This window comes from Macaca mulatta, chromosome 6 (assembly GCF_049350105.2).
Source record: "Macaca mulatta isolate MMU2019108-1 chromosome 6, T2T-MMU8v2.0, whole genome shotgun sequence".
Taxonomy (NCBI): domain Eukaryota; kingdom Metazoa; phylum Chordata; class Mammalia; order Primates; family Cercopithecidae; genus Macaca; species Macaca mulatta.
The window spans coordinates 97,649,571-97,658,603 of NC_133411.1; the positions used below are offsets into that span (position 1 = coordinate 97,649,571).

Below are 9,033 nucleotides of genomic sequence, written 5' to 3' on the forward strand. Positions count from 1 at the left end.
ACCTGGGAGGCTGAGGCAGGAGAATCATTTGAACCTGGGAGGCGGAGGTTGTGGTGAGACAAGATTACTCCATTGCACTCCAGTCTGGACAACAAGAGTAAAAGTTCGTCTCAAAATAAATAAATAAATAATCAATTAAATGTAACAACAAAAAAACATATTTAGATATGTAGGCATTAGTAAGTTTATCTTTTAGGCATTTTCTCTTTAAAGATACTTGAGAGTAGAGGGAATAAGTCAAGGAATGAAGATATGGGATCTAGAAGACAGTGGCTCCAGCCTAATATTGAATGTACAGAAGTCTCAAAGTAATAGCTGTTCAACAGGGCTAGAAAGCAATCAGTTCAAAGAGGCCAGAGGGATACCAGAGGCTGGAGGTCTCCTAGAAAGAAAAGTTTCCATAGACCAAGTAGTATGTTGGAGAACTTTGGAAGAAATTACGGTTGATAAAAAAATTTTTTTAAATTAGAAACGCTAGGAAAAATAATAGATTGCAGAAAAGGACATGCAATTATATATCGATCTTAATCCACAGTTCCCGGCTCATAACTCTCATAGCTTTCATTATAATATTTTGTTATAATGTTGAGGCACTTAAGGCCTCAGAAGCAAGCCTCAGAAAGCAGAATCTTTTTCTTTCATCTTCTCCTGCCCTTCTTTTTTTTTTTTTTTTTTTTTTTTGAGGAAGCGTCTCACTCTATCACCCAGGCTGAAAAGCAGTGGTGCGATCTCAGCTTACCGCAATTCCGCCTCCCAGGTTCAAGCGATTCTCCTGCCTCAGCCTTCCGAGTAGATGAGACTACAGGCATGTACCATCATGCCCAGCTAATTTTTTTGTATTTTTAATAGAGACAGGGTTTCACCATGTTGGCCAGGCTGGTCTCAAACTCATGGGCTCAGGTGATCCACTCGTCTTGGCCTCCCAAAGTGCGGGGATTCCAGGCACGAGCTACCGCTCCCGGCCTTCTCCTGCCTTCTTTCACCTGCTCCTTTTTGTCCCCAAGGAAGGACCCTAATCTTCCCCTGCCTTTCAGAAGAATTCATGCCCCATACCCTGGAGGAAAAAATGCTGCACAGAAAGGTCAAGAAAAATCTAAACAGACAGGCCTTGCTGAGTTTTCCCTCTCAGCCCATTACCATGAGATCATGCTTTAGTGTCCAATCACATTTCCACATAGTTAGCAATCATGCCAATCCAATGTAGTCTCCACAAAAGACCCAAGAGAAGGATTCACAGAGTTTCTGGATAGCTGAACATGCAGATGTTCTACAGGGTGGTGTGCTCAGGGTGGGCGTGGAAGCTCTGCTCCCATTGCCCCAGGCCTTTCCCTATGCATCTCTTCATCTGTATCCTTTGTAATATCCCTCATCATAAGCCAGTAAACAACATAAATGTTTCCCCTAGTTCTCTAGCCTGCTTTAGCAAATAGATAAACCCAGGAGGAGGCTGTAGGATCCCCAGTTTATAGCTGGCTGATCAGAAACACAGGTAGAACAAGCTGCGGCTTGTGACTGGCAACGGAAGTGGGGAGAGGGGCAGTTTTGGGGATGTAGGTCTCAGCCTGTGGGATCTGACACTATCTTCAAGTAGATAGTGTCAGAATTGAATTAGAGGACACCCAGCTGGTATCCACTGCAGAAATGATTGCTTGCTTGTTGTGTGGGCAAACCCCTCCCCCACACTCACTCAGAAGTGTTGATTGTTGTGGCAGAGGAGAAACAGTTTGTGGTTTTGACTTTGGTCAAAATCCATTAACGCATTCTGTTTAAGTGTGGAGTCCTTATCATGGCATTCATGATTCCCTGTAATCTCAAAATCGGTTACCATTTTGGATTTACTTTCCTGATATGCCCCCTACACTCCAGTGAAATGAAACCATATCCACCATGCAGCCATTGATGCAAGCATGTCAAGAGAGGGAGACTTATAAGAGCAAGCAGTAAGGATTCTGAGAAGCTGATATACCTTGGTCAAATTCAATTCTATCAGAAAGCTTTGAGCAGTGGCAGTATGGTAGCCAATGCAGTTTATCCAAGGTGCGATTATTATTAATTGAAAACTGTTCCCAATACTTCACTGTAATGACCTGCAATATAGTCAGCACTGGCAATTTTTTGTTTGTTTGTTTAAGAAATGGTATCACTCTGTCACCCAGGCTGGAGTGCAGTGGTACAATCACAGCTCACCACAGCCTCAACCTACCAGGCTCAGGTGATCCTCCCACCTCAGCCTCCCAAGTAGCTGGGACTACAAGCACCTAACACCACGCCCGAATAATTTTCATATTTTTTGTAGAGATTGGGTTTACCATGTAGCCCAGGCTGGTCACGAACTCCTGGGCTCAAGCGATCCTCCCACTTTGGCCTCCCAAAGTGCTAGGACTACAGGTATGAGCCACTGAGCCTGGACTCCAGCATTGGCAAATTTTGACCATCTCTACAGAGACTGAATAATAAATAAATAAATGCTAAATTTTATCAGGAGAACTCAAAGCACACACAATTAGCGTTAGTCAATATGAAAGCTTTAGGCTAAAATTATTTCTTGGCTTGCAGAAAAAAGATCGCATTTAGCCTGGCAAAACAATGACTCTGTTTCTATTATGCCAATTAGACCCTTAGTAAACTAGCTCTAATGAGGAAGTTTGGAGCACCTTTTATTAATCTTAATATTGCAATTATCATGAAAGCCATTTGGAGACAATATAAAGAAGATTATTGGGGCTAGGTGCAGTAACTCATGCCTGTAATCCCAGCATTCGAGGAGGCCTAGTCGAGAAGATCGCTTGAGCCCAGGAGTTCAAGACCAGCCTGGGCAACATGATAAGACCCCATATTTACAAAAGAATAAGTAAATAGGCCAGGTGAAGTGGCTCACGCCTGTAATTCCAGCACTTTGGGAGGCCGAGGCAGGCGGATCACGTGAGGTCAGGAGTTCGAGGCCAGCCTAGCCAACATGGGGAAACCCCGTCTCTACTAAAAATACAAAAATTAGCCAGGTGTGGTGGCATGCACCTGAAATCCCAGCTACTCAGGAGGTTGAGGTGGGAGAATCGCTTGAACCCAGGAGGTGAAGGTTACATTGAGCCAAGATTGAGCCACTGCACTCCATCCTGGGAGACTCCATCTTAAAAAAAAAAAAAAAAAAAGTAAATAAAATTAGCTGGGCTTGGCGGTGTGCCCCTGTGGTTCCAGCTATTTGGGAGGCTAAGACAGGAGGATTGCTTGAGCCCAGGAGGTCAAGCCTGTGGTTAGCCATGTTTGTGCCATTGCACTTCAGCCTTGGCAACAGAGCAAGACCCTATCTCAAAAAAAAAAAAATAAAAGGTTTAAAAGATTATTGTTGTCTTCCTGTAGCATGATAATAGAGAGTCTCTCATTTTCACCCACTGGCAATTTGGGTAGTTAGAAAGGAAAAATGACTCAACTTGAAATATAGGGCTAGCTGGATGCAGTGGTGCATGTCTGTAGTTCCAGCTACTAAAGAGGCTGAGGCAGGAGGCTAGCTTGTGTGCAGAAGTTCAAGGCTGTAATGTGCCATAATTGCACCTGTGAATAGCCACTGCACTCCAGCCTGGGCAACATAGTGAGACCCTCCATCTCTAAAATAAATAAATAAGTAAATACATGTAAAAAATATATAGGACAATAATGGTAAAATCCATTGAAACAAACTGAAAAGAGCTTCATTATATTTCAAGAGTGCGTATTTTATTTATCATGAATGCAGACTACTATTTCAGGTGTCTTAGTGTGGGAGCAGTATGTATTCTCTCCACCAGTATCTTTGTTGCTTAGGTTTCTTTGTAAGCAACAGAAATGAACTGAGGCTAGCTCTGGGCCCATTAAAAATAATTTAAAATAAATTATAACTAACTAAAAATAACAATATACAAATTAAACATTGACACTTAATTTTTTTAATAAAATAACATTTGGAAAGATACTAGGTAGCATTTCAAACAAAAGAAAATAGCTAAACAATGGGGACTAGGTGGGCAGATCATCAGATCTCAGGAGTTCGAGACCAGCCTGGCAAACATGGTGAAACCCTATCTCTTCTAAAAATACAAAACTTAACCGGGCATGGTGGCGGGCACCTGTAGTCTCAGCTACTTGGGAGGCTGAGGCAGGAGAATCACTCGAACCCTAGAGGCAGAGGTTGTCACTCTACCCTGGGTGACAGAGTAAGACTCTGTCTAAAAAAAAAAGAACCAAAACAAAAAAACAACGGGGACTTGTGGAGGATAGCAATTAGGGTTGCTCTCAGATTCTGAGTGGTAAAACAAACAAAATATCTGGTTTGTGTCTCTGATCACTACCACTAAAATGACTCAGCTTCAAACACCTTCTTCATTTTTGAGACTATACTCCATATTTAGATGCCTAGGACATAAATAGCCCTGTGTTTCAACCTTGGGGGAAGGGACAAGGAGAAGGCAAGCACTGTGGCTGAGAGTCCTACATAGAAATGTTGGCCAGGATGACTTGAGGCTTCTCAAAGGAAAGAGGGAGAATTAATGCAGGGCAGACAAAAAGAGATTCCTACTACAAACTGTCAAGGGCTTTTAAAAATACATTATTACCTTGAGGCTGCCCCTCTGGTCCTACTCTTATCCTTTCCCGGGATTATAAGGATTCCTTTCTCTTTCTTGCCCTGGTCCTACGATATTTTTAGTTTACCTGTTAATGTGATTATAATTTTAGCTATAATTATTTTTTTCACTTTTTCTTCTTTTTCTTGAGAAAGAGTCTTGCTCTGTCACTCAGGCTGGAGTGCAGTGGCGCAATCTCAGCTCACTGCAAACTCCACCTCCTGGGTTCAAGCAATTCCCCCTGCCTCAGCCTCCCGAGTAGCTGGGATTACAGGCATGAGCCACCATGCCCGGCTTTTTCCCTTTTTTTTTAGAGCTTACTTTCTATGGTCAAACTAATCCTTTGTGGTAGAAGTTTGTCTTGCCTTGTACCATACATATTTAAACATGTGCGATTTTGTATGTTTGTCCAGAGGTATGCCATAGCTTTGACTATTACTATTAATAACTACTGAGTTCTTTCTTTCAACTCAGCATCATGTTATAAGAGATGCTAAATTGCCCTTGAGGCCAGGCACAGTGGATCACACCTGTAATCCCGGCACTTTGGGAGGCTGAAGCAGATGGATCACTTGAGGTCAGGAGTTCGAGATCAGCCTGGCAAACATGGTGAAATCCCGTCTTTACTAAAAATACAAAAAAAGAAAAAAAAAAATTAGCCAGGCACGGTGGCATGCACCTGTAATCCCAGCTATCTGGGAAGGTGAAGCAGGAGAATCACTGGAACTCAGGAGGCAGAGGTTGCAGTGAGTCGAGATAGTGCCACTGCACTCCAGCCTGGGCAACAGAGTGAGACTCTGTCTCAAAAATAAATAAATAAATAAAATTTAAAAATAAAATACGATCAGGTTATTTTAAAATAATGCTTATTTTTTAAGTTTTTTTTTTCCACATAATGCATTTCCACTTATTGATAATAAAATCTCCACATCTCCCTATTATGGGATAAATTGGGTCCCCCAAAATAATTTATTGAAATCCTATACCCCAGTACCTGTTCAGGTGACCTTATTTGAAAATAGAACCTTTGCAGATATAATCAATTTACAACGTATTCACTGGGCCCTAATCCAACATAAGAAGACAACATAAAAGACAGACACTCAGGGAAAATGCCATGTGACCACAGGAGCAAAGACTGAAGTAATACAGCTACAAACCCAGGAACTGCAAGTATCCATGGTCACCTCTGGAAGCTAGGAAGATACAAGGAAGGATTCTACCCAGAGTTTCAGAAGGAACATGGCTCTGCCGACTCCTTCACTTTGGACTTCTGGTTTCCAGAACTGTGAGAGAATACATTTCTATTGTTTTAATCACCCAGTTTGTGGGGCATTTTGTTATATCAGCCCTAGGAAACTAATACATGTCCCCTCCACAACCAGACTTATTTCTTCTTTCCTCCTCCACCAGCCTTAGATTGTAACTCTTACAATTACTGTAAGACAGTGGTTCCTGAATTTTCACACACATCACCTGGGGGATCTTGCTAACATGCAGATGCTGATTCAGTAGTTATGGATGGGGTCTGAGAGTCTGTTCCCCAGTGATGCCCATGCGGCTGGACCAAGGACCAGGCTTGGAGAATCAAGGCTATAAAAAAGCCAGGCCCAGTGTGGGAGCTCACGCCTATAATCCCAGCACTTTGGGAGGCCAAGGCGGGTGGATCACTTGAGGTCAGGAGTTTGAGACAAGTCTGGTGAACATGATGAAATCCTTACTCTACTAAAAATACAAAAACTAGCTGGGCATCCCAGCTACTTGGGAGGCTGAGGCAGGAGAATCACTTGAATCCGGGAAGGAAGGCAGAGGTTGCAGTGAGCTGAGATCGTACCACTGCACTCCAGCCTGGGTGACAGAGTGAGACTCTGTCAAAATAAATAAATAAATAAATAAATAAATAAATAAATAAATAAATAAAACTAGATTAAATTCTAAAAATTAGCTGGGCGTTGGCCGGGCATGGTGGCTCATGCCTGTAATCCTAGCACTTTGGGAAGCTGAGGTGGGCAGATCACGAGGTCAGGAGTTCAATACCAGCCTGGCCAACATAGTGAAACCCTGTCTCTACTAAAAAGACAAAAATTAGCAGGGCTTGGTGGTGTGTGCCTGTAGTCCCAGCTACTCAGGAGGTTGAGGGAAGAGAATCTCTTGAATCCAGGAGGCAGAGGTTGTGGTGAGCCGAGATCACACCACTGCCCTCCAGCCTGGGCAACAAAGCGAGACTCCATCTCAAAAATAAAGAAGTAAATATATAAAAATTAGCTGGGCATGGTGGCATGTGCGCCTGTAATTCTAGTTACTCTGGAGGCTGAGACAAGACAATCACTTAAACCTGGGAGGTGGAGGTTACAGTGAGCTGAAATCACACAACTGCACTCCAGCCTGGGCAACAGAGTGAAAAAAAAAAAGGTCAGCAAGGAGATGTCTTTGTAAGGCATGTTTCAGAGCTAGGCTTTTTGGCTTTTTGCCACAATGCTAACAGAGATTGAATGGAAAAACCCAGTGAAATGAAAAGAAAATAAGTATTCATGGAACTTGTGTCTTGTGCCTCTCCCCTAAAGAAGAAAGAAGAAGGAGGAGGAGGAGGAAGAAGAGGAGGAGGAGGAGGGGAGGAGGAGAGGGAGGGAAGGAAAAGAAAAGAAGTAAACAAAATATCCAAGGGGAAAACAATTACTTTTTTTTCTTTCTTTTAGAGACAGTGTCTTGCTATGTTGCCCAGGCTGGTCTTGAACACCTGGGCTCAAGCAATCCTGCCTCCCACCTTGGCCTTGCAAAGTGTTGGGATTGCGGACATGAGCCACCACACCTGATCTAAAAATTTCAAAATAGACTTGAAGATTATTGTCCAATCAACCCGCTCTCCCCACCTACACAAAAGATTTACAATACAAATATTTCAACCTTGTTTTCTAAATAAGTGAATTTATGAATATAATAGTGAGCTGATATTTTATGTGGTCACTTTTAATTTTTATCTTTTTCCTTTTATCTCATCAGATTCCTTTTTAGCATAATTTTATTTTTAAAATGGTGATTTCAAAATGAAACACTGCAGACGGAGAGATGAATGAGCACCACAATGGAACAATATAGGCCAACTACCCTGGAGTTACTGATGTTACTACTTGGGAATAGTGGTGACTTTGAAAAAGTTCAAAGACTAACTTTGAAAGCATTTCAAAATGCCTATTTTTGGCTGAGTGTCGTGGCTCATGCCTGTAATTCCAGTACTTTGAGAGGCCTAGGTGGGCGGATCACTTGAGCTCAGAAATTTGAGACCAGCCTGGGGAACCTGGAAAAACCCCATTTCTATAAGAAATACAAAAATTAGCCAGGCGTGGCACGCGCCTGTAGCCCTGGCTACTTGGGAGGCTGAGGTGGGAGGATCACCTGAACCCTGGGAGGTTGGGGCTACAGCAAGCAGTGATCACGCCACTGCACTTTAGCCTGAGCAGCAGGGTAAGACCATGTCGACAAAAAAAAAAAAAAGCCTATTTGGGGGGCTTTACCTTCAGAGATAGTGTCTTCAAGCCTGAGGGCTGGTCAAGGAATTAGAGTTTTTGTATAACTCTTTGGATAATTCTGACACAAAGTCAGATTGAAGAAATATTACTCTGAAATAAAGAAAATTTATAGAAACTTGATTTTATTTTATAAACAAAGTTATAATTAAAAAAAAAAAAAAAAAAGAGCTGGCCAGGTGTGGTGGTGTACCCTTGTAATCCCAGCACCTTGGGAGGCAGAGGCAGGTGGATCTTTTGAGCCCAGGAGTTCGAGACCAGCCTGGGCAACATGGTGAAACCCTGTCTCTTAAAAAAATACAAAAATTATTCAGGCATGGTGGCACACACCTGTAACCACAGCCACTGAGGAGGCTGAGGTGGGACTATCACCTGATCCTGGGGAGGGTGAGGCTGAAGTGAGCCGAGATCCCACCGCTTCACTTTAGCCTGGGCGAGAGAGACCATGTCTCAAAATAAGTAAATTAAAAAAAAAAAAAAGGAAGAAAGAGAAAAAGAAAGAGCCAAGTGGTGGTGCACGCTTGTAGTCCTAACTACTGGAGAGGCTGAGGTGGAAGGGTTCCTTGAGCCCAGGATTTCGAGGCCAGCCTGGGCAACGCAGAAAGACCCTCTGTGTCTTTAAAGAAAAAAAAAAAAAAAAAAAGAAAGAAAATTTGTCTATATTAATATACAGTTAAAGCAAACAATATAATATATAAAACCAAATTTGGAAATATTTTTTCCTTCCATCAAAACTTAAACATCAATTTTAGAACACAGTGTTCTATATTGTAAGGAGTCCTAGAGTCTACCCAGTATAATGTCTCACACCCTCCCCCTCTTGCTAGTAGTCTTCAAACCTAAATATACCTAAGAATCACTGATAGGTAGTTGGTTAACACGATGGATTATTTATAGGCCCCGCCCTCAGACAG

General features: G+C 42.4%; 1 non-coding gene across 1 annotated transcript; it reads left to right on the forward strand.

Annotated features, from left to right (window-relative positions):
* The first annotated feature begins 1,992 nt into the window (after nucleotides 1-1,992).
* Nucleotides 1,993-2,133, forward strand: LOC114679216 (U4 spliceosomal RNA). Its single transcript, XR_003730877.1, has one exon. It is a non-coding gene; the product is annotated as a U4 spliceosomal RNA (small nuclear RNA).
* Nucleotides 2,134-9,033: the final 6,900 nt, after the last annotated feature.